Raw genomic sequence first — 12064 nt, 5'->3', positions numbered from 1 at the left:
TTTCTATCTTATTTGACTAAGAGTAAAATGACCATCTTTAAAATATAAAACGTGCCACTAGAAAATAGTTTTGTTTCATTTTGTTTTGATGTATTGCATGAATTTAATATATTTATTTTTATTACAATTAACATATACTTTTGCTACAATTCTTAACTGAGGATGCATTGTTAAATCCTATAGAATTCATGTCTAACTAATAAGAAGATACACAGCAAACCTATGATAAAAATCAATATTGAGTATAATTTCTAAAATATTTAGAAAAATTGTTTCTTTATCATATAAAATATCTTACTATTATAATACTGAGTTTTTCATTAAGGTGTTTAAAAGTGTATGACTTCTGAGCCACTGACACACAGTTTAATTTTTGTTTTTAAAAATCATGTGAGATATGTGAGTAGAATTTTGCTATCAGTTCCATTTATGGCTAATGAAACCTGAGCTGGCAACTGGCAAAGATGGCTGTGTGTTTTCTAAATGTGATCTCCTTGCTTTCAATCCCTCACACCATACTGCTTTAATACATATCCTGACACTTAGGGGATATAGGGTACAATAGTATCTAGGAAAAAAATAAATCACATTGTCTCTTAATTATTATTATCCAAATGTTTTTGGCTGAGATCTGGGAGAAATCTCTTCAGTAGACAATACATGCCTCAAAGTAAATATTTTTAAGACATTCCTGTAGAAAAAGTCTTGAGTAGGAAATGTGCTGGTTAGGTTTTGGTAACTTGGAGCAGGCTGGGGCCATGTGGGAAGAGGGAACCTCAGCTGAGAAAATTTCCCCATCAGACAGGCCTATAGGCATGTTTTTTTTTGGGGGGGGGGGCATTTTCTTGATTAATGATTGATTGGGAGAGCCACTGTGGGTGGTTCCAAGCTTGGAGCGGTTGCTCTGGGTCATATAAGTAAGCAGGCTGAGCAAGCTGTGAGGAGCAGGGTTAGACCTCTAGGTTAGGGAGGCTCATCCCTCATGCTGAGATGTGCTAGCCATGACCTCATCAGCCTCCTTTACGGCTGTACCCGAAACCCACAGCTGATCAGTAGGATTCTGCTTCCTCATGTTGATCATTCTGGAAAAACAGAATGAATTCTGCAAGCCAATATTGCTAGTGACTTCTTTTGCAGCAGAATTTGAGATTATATGCCAGTTTGTGATACCTAGTGGTCTCTACTGATGTCATTCTCCTACACTTACCTTCAGTGTCTGTGTTGCTTCTGTCATGCCAACTAAAGACTGTTGCTTGGAAGTCCTGCATTGACTGGAGCATAACCATAATAAATGTATAGTTTGCAAAGCACGCTGTAGAGGCTTAGTTCACACCCAGTTCAGATGTGTCTAGATGATTGGTTTGTTGTTTGTTTTTAAATTTCTAGGGAAGGAAAATGAACTGACTATCCATTGTTTAACACTGGCTAAATCTAAATGAAAACATGACAATTTCTCCGGCAGATTTACTTTCCTAATTATGCTTGGCGAATGTTTCCGCTGACTGATGGGAAGAGATGGTGCCTGGGAGAATGCCAAATGGCAGAAGGAAGTGTGACCTGAGATTAAAAATGTCCCAGGGTAAACTCCTGAGTGGACAATCTGTAACAAGATTTGCAAAAGGAGATGATCTGAATGTCATATTCTTTCAACTCTGTCTGTTTCCTCCCTGACTTTGTAAAACATTTTCTTGGCTGAAATACAAACACTGTAACATTACCTTGTTAGAATCTGACAGGGATAAAGATATTGCATCTACTTCAGAGTTTAGTACAAGATTTTGCAAAGGAAGAATATTAGGAAATGTAAAAATGCATTTACTGTACATGGTATTGGACTACAAAAGAACATTTTCATTTAGTAAAGGACTTTGAAAATCTCCTCTCTGATATCCCACCACCCACTTTCTTAACCCCTGCTTGCTAGTCTGTTGCTGCTGTTCTATTGCTGTATAAGTATCTTAGATACCTATATAAAATATACAAATCATAAATGAGAAAATGTGATATTTGTCTGTCTTTCTGAGACTGACTTAACTTTCTTAATATGATCATCTTCAATTCCACCCATTTTCCCAAAACAACCTATCTAACACTCCTCTATTGTTATATACCTATGTTGACACCATGACTTAGTTTTATGACTGATGCCGCAATAAACACCTGACATGCAGTATGCCTGTGCTGTACTGGCCTGGGAAAAGGAGCTGACTACTTGGGCCGTGCGGTAGATCTTCTATATGTTTTGAGGAGTATCAGTATTGATTTCCATGTAGCTGGGGCTGTGTCTCACCAACAGTGTGCAAGGTTTCTTTTTGTTATATTACTGGCACCTGTGGGTATTCATGTTTATAATTGCTTTCATTCTGACTGGTGTGAAATGGAATCTCAACATAATTTTAAGTTGTATTTCTCAGATGCTTCTTTGTGTTTCATCTCTTGAAAACTATATGGTCAATTCATTTTTTTGTTGTATTGTTTAATTTCATTTTTTAGGTCTTTGTATGTTCTATATATTATTTTCTATGAGAAATTAGGCAGCCATTAAAGATTTTAATGCATGCAGCAAGCTCTCTTCACTTCACCCTTTCTTTCTATTTGATGCCAGGGTTTCAAGTAGAGTCCCTAGATTTTAGGTCTTTGTATGGTCTATATATTAGTGTTCTATGATGAGCTATTAAAGATTTTAATGCATGCACCAAGCTTTCTTCACTTCACCTGTTCTAACTATTTGATGCTAGGTTCTCCATATGAGAGAGAAATGCAGTCTTTGATTATCCATGCCTGGGTCACCTCTTTGTTTTTTTAGTTCTACTCATTTTCCTGAAGCCTTTGTAATTTCACTTTCTTTACAGATGAATGAAACTATGTTGTGTATATGGAAAACCATTTCATTATTCATCAGTTGATTGGCGTAAAGGCTTTTTACAGTTCTTGGCTACTTAGTGAAGAGAGCAACAATGAACATAGTTATACGAGTATCCAGGCATGATAAAGCTGGGCCATATGGCAAATTTATTTTTAGTTTTTTGAGAAACTTCCACACTGATTTCATAGTAGTTATAGCAGTTTACATTCCCAACAACAATGAATTAAGTATTCTCATTTTCCAACATCCTTGCCAGAATTTATTGTCATTTTAAAAACATATAATAGCCATTCTGATTTGGGTGAGATAGAATCTCACAGTAATTTTAATTTCCCTTCCTGTGATGACTAAAGGTGTTTACCCCCACTTGAGATTACAATTTAATTATAACATTTCTTCCTTCCTTTCCTGTCTCCAGATCTTCCGCTGTACCTTGACTTTCCTTCAGATTATCACTAATTGTTCATTGCATGAATATGACTTTATATACATATACCTACATATTCTTAAAATAACCTTTTTAGTTTATTTTATGCTACCTGTATTTTCATGATTGACCACTTGGCACTAAACAGCCAATTGATATGTTCCTCTCTGGGGAAGGCTGCCTCTCCCATTCCCAGCTTTCCTCAGTTACCTATAGTTCTTTGTATAGGCTTGACGTCTTGCAGTTTTTTTCTCGATCTCATTTGGCATGTTAATTTGGTGTCATCCTTGGTCAACTCATGTTTGGACAGTACTATTGGTGAGAATTTATGGGTATAGCTTCTAATATTAGTAAGAGACACGACCTCCAAGGAAATTCCCTGATCCTCTGGCTCTTAACTATATTTTCACCCCATCTTCTTTAATGTTCCCCGAGCCTTCGGGCGTTGTATAAAAATATCCACTGGGACTGGGCTCCACAATTCAGCATTTTGATTGGTTGTGGTTTCTGTAGCAGTCTCCATCCATTACACACACACACACACACACACACACACACACACACACACGCACGCACGCACGCACGCACGCACGCACGCACGCGTGCGCGCGCACACACACATACACACACACAGAAACAAAAACAAAACAAAGAAAACAAAACCAACCAACCAAACAAACAAACAAAAAACACAAAAAACAAAAAACCCCACAAGTTTTGATGAGGGGTAAAGACTACATTTATCTGTGGGTAAAATGGCAAACATTTATAGTTATTAGGGATTATATTATGCTGATTTAGTAAATTAGTGGTTTTAGATTCTCCTGTAATAACCACAACTTTACCAGCACTGAGTAGTTTAGTTTTCAGTACCAGGAATTGTTTCCCACTTGTTGAGTGGGACTTAAGTACAGTTATAGAACAATTTATTATCACCAAGGTAACCTATTACCTGGGTGCTCCTACTGCACCTGTGAGGTTATTGTGCTATGCTGGTCATTGATACTGTTCATAGGCAGCCTAGCTGCATAGGACTGTTGACTGTCTCCCTCCTTTGGAAGCCTGCGTAGCACCTCTGGTACCATGAAACCCAGTCATCGGGAATGGAGAATTGAGGTCAGTTTCAGCTTGGGCCTTGTTTATGAAGTGCATGCTGTTTCCATCAATAAGGACTGACCTTCCATCTCTAGGGGGCAGCCAGGGACAACAGCAGTAGACTGTATATTTTGAGAGTCTCTTGCACCTCTCTGGTCAACCACTCAGAAGAGGGCTTCTCATGTCCAATATTAATGTTTTTGCTACCTGGTCTTTGAGTCTTGGAGCGACCACAGTCAACCCGGATGACTCATTAACACTACATATAGAATTTCTCTCATTCTCTTTCTCTCAGTTAACATTCTCCTTTGCTACACATAAACTCTAAAGTTTCATAATCTATCATCCATCAGTTATTGACCTTCTGTCTTGAGCAAATATTAGTCGTATTAGAAAGTCTTTACCTATGCCTCTATCTTAAAATGTATTCCTTAGTTTTCCTCAAACAGTATTAGTGTTCCAGGTTTTATGTTTAGAATCTTTATTTCTTGGAGGTTTTTTTTTTTCTGCCAATGAGAGATAAGTATCTAGTTTCATTCTTCTTCATGGAGGTATCCAGTTTTCTCAGCACTATTTTTTCATTTGTCCTTAGTAAACGTCTTTTGCATCTTTTTCAAGAAGCAAGTAGTTGAGGTAATTGTGAATGTTTTTCTTTGTAATTTTTCTCAACATGTTTATTATTTTGTATAGCAAAGCTACAGGTTTTACAATTTAGTTTTGTATCTTGCTACTTTGCTGAATGTTTATTAAGTCTATATTTTCTAGTGAAGCCTTTCTAAGGTCTCGTAAGTACAGAACCAAATCACCTGCAGATGAGAACTTGTTGACTTTATTTACTTTTTCTATCACATTTGTTTCCTTCTCTTTATTGTTAAGACTTCATCAGTGCGTTGAGTATGAACGGAGACATTGAGCTCTAGTTTCTTATTCCTGGTTTCAGTGAAAATGCTTTAAATTTTTCCACTCTTTAGCATCATGTTAGCTATTGGTCTTTCGTCTAGAGCCTTTATTATGTGAAAGTAATTTTCTTGTATTTATAGTTACTTCAGGATTCCTTTTTTTTTTTCATAAATGACTGTGATGTTTTGTCAAAAGCGTTTTTTGTGTTTGTTGAAATAACCTTGTGGTTTCTATTTTTTAGTTAAATTCTGTGGTATACTACATTTATTGATTTCCATGTATTGAATTACTTCTTATATTTGGAATGATGAAGATTTTAGAATGATCTTTTCGATGTGCTTTTAAATTTAGTTTTCAAGTATATTATTGAGAAGTTTTATACTTATATCTATGGGGAGCATGTCAGGTAGTTTTCTTTCTGTTTGTATATTTTTTCTGTTTTGCTATCAAGATGATGCCGACATTTTAAAAAAGATTTGGTGGCATCCATTCTGGCTTCTATTATATGGAATAGTGTGAGGAGCATTTCTGTGGGTTCTTCTTTAAAGGTTTGATAGTTCAGCAGAGACTCTAAGACTAGATTTATTTTAGTTGCAAATTTTTTTAAATTAACTGCTTCTGTCTTATTTTATATAATACATATTTAAATTGTTTAACTCTTCTTAGTCTAAATTTGGTTAAGCCATGTACTCAGAAATTTATCTATTCCTTTTATAATTTCCAATTTAGTGGAATATATTTTTAAATGTATCTTTAAAAACCAAAAATACATAAATTTTAAAAATTGAAAAACATTAAAAATGTTTAATTTTTAATGATTTTCTAAGTTTTATTGATATCTTTTATAAAGTTTCCCTGTTCATATACATATTTATATATATATGTTCATATACATATAATTTTATATATATATATATATATATATATATATATATATATATATAATTTTGTTAAGTTGTGTCTTGGTTAATTTGGCTATGAATAGGTCAGTTTTCTTTTTCCTTTTTCAAATAAATCAATATTCATTCCATCATTTTTTGCAAACCCTGCCCCTTCCCCATTTCATTAACTTCCTAATCTTATTTTTTGTTTTCTCTACTGGTTGTGGAGTGGCTTCCCTTTGTTTCTCCAAGGCCCTAAGGTGCATTATTAAGTTACTCATTTACAATTTCCCAAATGTTTATTATAGGCACTTAGAGCTAAAAACTAGCATTCATTGTATCTCAGATTTAGGTAGGGTTTTATTTGCTTTCAACTTTAAGAATTTAAAATGTTCTTAATTTCTTTAATGACCTAGTTGACATTCAACAGTTTTTGTTTAATCTTTAAGAGTTTGTGTTTATTCTGTAATTTCTTTTACTGTTGATTTCTAGTTTTATTTCATTGTATTCAGATTAACATAGTAATTAATTTCAAGAGTTATTTTTTATTCTGTCACATGATCTATTTTTAGATGAAGTTCAATATATTGTCTATAAATTTCTTATAGTTTCACTTTCTTTAAACCTTAATAAAAGTCCATTTTGTATATGTACAACAATATCATTATTGATCAATTGATTAATATGTAAAATTTTTCCAGGGCACTGTTTGGATGAACTGTTCTGCCACCCCCTGAAGAAAATAGACTTGTCTTTCCCAGTAGCCACTAACTGCCTGTAGTTCCTCAGCTAAGGGTAAGACTTACAGGTCTTCCTCAACCAATGCTGGAACAGATGGAACAATGTTTGGATGAACTAATTACTAGTACATCCATTTGATTTATAATACCATTTAAATTAGATGTTCCTCCTAGTGTTTTTCATTTGGATGGATTGTCTTTTAGTATGGATGAACCCTTTAAGTCACCCCTCCATGATTGTGTTAGGGTTTGAGTTGGTGAGTTTTATACCAACGTGACACAAGCTAGAGAGCAGGGCGCTTCAACTGAGAAAATGCTTTGATAAGACTGAGCTGTAGGCAAGCCTGCAGTGCACTTTCTTGATTAGTAATTGATGTGGGGAGAGGGAAACCCACTGTGGATGGGGCTACCCTTGGGGTAGTGGTCTTAGGTGGTATAAGAAAGCAGACTGAGCAAGTTTTGTAGAGCAAGGCAGTAAGCAGCACTCCTTCATGACCTCTGTACCAGTTCCTACCTCCAGGTTCCCGTCTTGTTTGAGTTCCTGTCTTGATTTTCTTTGATGATGAACTGTGATATAGAAGTGTAAGCCAAATTGTTTCCTCCCCAAGTTAACATTGGACATGGTATTTCATCAGAAAGATAGTAACCCTGACTAAGAGAGAATTAATACGTCTATATTTGTAATGCTTGTTATATATAACTGAGTACATTGGAATTCAGTGTGTTAATGATTAAAATTGTAATGTCTTTCCTAAGTCACTTTTTTTACTCAGTAAGAAGTGATAGTTATGTCTCATGACTAGGTTTGGTTTAAAGGTCACATTGTCAGACGTTAGAACAGCAATAGAAATGTCTGCATTTTCTCGTTACACTTGCTAAGGATACCTATTTGTCTATTAATCTGAAAGTTGAGTTTGTGTTTGATAATGAAGTGGATATCTTATAGAGACAACAAATAGCTGGATTGCTTTTGAAACAAACAAATGAACAATCTAATGGTGTATTTTTGTTGCTGAATAATATTCAGAGTTATTATTGAGAGATGGGCATGAAGTCCAGTAATTTTGTTGACATTATAGTGTTTTCCTATTGATTTGCTTGCCTTCTTTTATCATTGGGTTTATTCTTTTTGATAGCCACATGGATGTGTTTAGTTTCCCTTCAGAATCAAAGATTCCTTGAAGTATCTTCTGTAAAAGCTGGCATGTTAGTCACAAATTCTTTACTTTACTTTTTTTGCAGAATTTTTTTATTTCTCCATCATTTATGACCAATAGCTATGATAGACATAGTAATTTTGGTTGATAAATATTGTTTTTGTGAACTGGAAGTACATTATTCCAAGCTCTCTTAGCTTTTTAAGTTTCTGTTCATTAGCTGCTGTTGATCTGGAGCATCTGCCTTGCTATGTAACTTTGTATTTCTCTTTTGAAAGTTTGAGTGTACTTGCCTTTTTTTCTGTCATGCTTAGTGTTTTAACCAAAATATGACATAAGGTTTATTTCCTGGTATTGTCTGTCTATTGTCTAAATGCCTCTTATATTGGATGGACTTCTTCTTCCCCAGATTTTATTGAAAATGTTTTACATGACTTTAGCCCAAAATACTTCTCTTTTTTCTATGCCCATGATTTACAGATTTTGTATTTTTGGTTTTTTTTCCATGAAAGTTTTGTTTCATTCATGCTTTTCTATTAGGTTATCTCTGTCATTGTCTGAATGTTTCAATTTATTGTCCTGTCTTCAAGCCCTGACTTCTTTTCTCCTCTTGGGACTTTGTACAAAGCCATATATATTTGTTTGATTTATTAAAATTTTCACTTCTACCATTTCAATTTTCTATCTCATCATCAAATTTTATGTACAGTATCTTGTATTGAGAGATCAAATCTTTTAAGTTCAGACTCCATTTTAGAGAACCTGTATCTGCATTACTCTACAGACTCCAACTAGATCTCCACTGTGCTGTGTACTAAATGATTGTGACTATGTTTCCAATGCATGGGGTTGAGAAGCATGTGTCTTCTTGTCAGGATATTGTCCCTTGAGATTTCTTTAGGGTTCTCAGAGTGGGTGGTTCAGGGAGCATCTAGGAAGATAATCTGCTAACTCAGAAGGGTTGTTTTAAAGAAAGACATCTTTCATATCTTCCTACTCAATGGGATTTTCTTGGCCTCCCGTTCTCTTTGCCTATGCTGTGGCCATGCCCAACTTTTGGTTTCTTTTATCCTCTTTTTTTCTGCTTATTAAAAAATGTCTGCTGTTCAAAACACTGTGCAGATTTTCTGAGGCTTTCTGGCTTAAGCTGGGCAATCTGTTGTTGCTCTCCCTCTCACTGAGAGAAAAGAGCTGTCTAGACCACACCATTTCCCCTGGGATGACTGTGGACTTTTCTGTTCTGTTTTGCTTTTGAAACTGGAGATTTATTTTGACAGCTGTTGTCCATCTTTTCCAGGATGTTCCCCAGAGACCCCAGCAGACTGTATCTGCCTAAAAGCCTCTGTTATCCTTTCTTCTACAGTATATATATATATATATATATATATATATATATACCAAATCAGGTAGTCTTATTCAGAGAACACTCCACACTCCACTCCTTCTGTTCTGATGGTGGCTCTGTCTATTCATTTCACCTGGACAACAGGAACAGCCTCATGCTTTGTCTTTTTACTCCACCAGTCTTCCTACAGGTGGTCTACAGTAGATCTTTTTTAAACTCCATGAAGCACCTCAGCACTGGTGAGTTTTCCCATAATTCTTTCATTAGTGTGATCACAGGAGACTCAGAGTTTGGATTCTACCTAGACATGCCATTGCCCAATATCTTGCCACCTCCATAATATCACATGATGCAGTGTAGATTTACTGACTTTTCCCCATTTCCAAACTGATCATGTCTTTATAATGCCCCAGGTTATACTGAAATACTGACTTGCCTCCATGCATAAACCTGTTATAATAGGATGCAGAGTTGAGACATGCTTGTCTCAGTCTTGAGCATTTCCTGCTTAATCAACCAATGTGCAAAATGCTGTAGGTAAATCATGTGGCAGCCAAATTCTCAGTTATTAGGTTTAATAATTATGTTTAACATTTTCTAAGCATCTATTGGAATGGATTCTTATAGTTAATGTCTTTGCTTGAAAATAAAAAACTTAGAATGGAGGTGAGCAAGGGTAAAATTTGGTAAATAATGCAATATTAAAAGCTATAGCTATAAAAACAACACATATTTTTGAATATCTTTTTAATCTCACATTAGGATAAAGGATCTGAAATACCCAAATGAAACTAGTGTCCTACAAGCTTACCTGAAGGAATTCATGGAGTTGGGCAGAGTACTGGAATGATCCAGAATGTGACTTTTGAAAGAAAAAAATAATGCCCCTGTCTCAGTTGGGCCGTGATATGCTCTCAGTGGAACCTATTGCTCCTGGTTTTCAATTACAACTCTGAATCATATTCCTTGATTAGTAACAAGCAATCAATCATAATTAATTAGTTAAAATGTTCAACCGTTAAAATCATTACCATTAATTAAAATAATTATCTGTATTTTGGCTGCACTTCGTTAGCATCTCAGGGCGTTCACTGTGCTGCCATCCTCTCTGCAGAGTCTCATGGAACACAGGGCATCTGTGATCTGTGAGCCATTCTCAAAATGACTGGTAAAAGAAAGTCTGCCCTGTTGCTTGTCCTTATTACAGAGGAGGGAAACATTTCACTACAGTATTAGGCTGTTACTACTCTTTGAAATGAGTAGTGAGTTATGACAGGATACTAGAAAAAGCGACTTTTTTTTTTTCTTTTTTTTGAATGTGCTTCTTGGAAGGAAATGTTTGTTTGTCAGGACTTTGGGAGAGATAGCACAGAACTGTTAGGGCAGTGGGTAGAAGTGCTTGTTTTGATACTTTGTTCTCAAAGTAAATGGCTATTCAGCTTTTCTTCTTAGAAATTCTGATGGCAGAAGTTTCACATTAGGCCCAACACTGGAGTTTAACCTATTGCGTAGGCTATGCATTTATGTTGTACATCAGTAGGTTGCATGCTTTTCCCGACTTATTCCTTGTGCCTGGGTCTCCAGGGTGTGAACAGCAGTGAATGCTCCAAGAATCTTAGTAAAATATCTCCTGAAAGATAAATATTTCTTATCACTGTAAATGTGCTATATATTATTAATACCTAAAATACCTGGCCCCAAAAAAGCAAACTGCAACCAAATTCTCCTAATATTTATGTCTGTCTATATGAAAAACTATTCAAATCTGAAGCAAAATATTATAAGTCATTCCCTACTTTAATTTTACTAATTTGTATTCTTTAACCTTTTTCTGTGATTAAACAGATTTTCACTAATGAAGCTTGATTTTATTTATAGGTTTTCAAGGACTGTACTTTCAGAGATTATTCCTATAGTTTATGGTATTTATACTTTTCATGAATTTATAGCTTTGGGTTTGAACTGCTGCCTTAGCTGGTTTGTCCCTTCAGCATTTGGGAAACATGCATAGAGCTTCCATTACAAAACCAAGTGAGTCCCCTCAAATCTACAAGTTGAACCTCACCAGTTCCTCAAAATATGACTGTATGCATTGAGAAGGTTCTTCTGATCTTTTGAACATTCTAGAAATTCAATGTTCATAGCAATATTTTAAGGTACAATGTCTCTCAGTTTCCCCAGTCTTGCCTTTACTCTCTTGCATATTTGATTTTTTGGATTGCATATTTGAGCACTTAATAGTCCAAGGGGTCCTTTAACTTGTGGTCCTGCTGCCTCAGCCTCTAAGTGCTATAAGTGGAGGCATGACCGACCATGTCCAGCCAGACCTCTTCTTTCTCTGCTGCTTCTACTCATTCTTTCTTCTTTTTGAAGGTGATGTAATATTGCATTTATTCATAGTAACAACTGCCGCATCTTTCTTATCTATTTATATGTTGTTTTCATTTCTTAGTTATTGTGAGTGATGCTCTAATTATGTAAGAAGGTATCAGGGTGGCCCGAATCCAATAAGACTGTTATTGGTATAAGAATTAATAATCAAAAGAAAAAAGGTATGGAGATACAGGAAGAAGATGACAATGTGCATATCAAGGAGAAATACAGGTAGAAGATCTGAATATGAAGGAGAGAGAGGCATAGAGATAACTTGATA

The sequence above is a fragment of the Arvicanthis niloticus genome, chromosome 4, assembly GCF_011762505.2.
Source record: "Arvicanthis niloticus isolate mArvNil1 chromosome 4, mArvNil1.pat.X, whole genome shotgun sequence".
NCBI lineage: Eukaryota > Metazoa > Chordata > Mammalia > Rodentia > Muridae > Arvicanthis > Arvicanthis niloticus.
Note: the sequence above shows the minus strand (reverse complement) of the source record.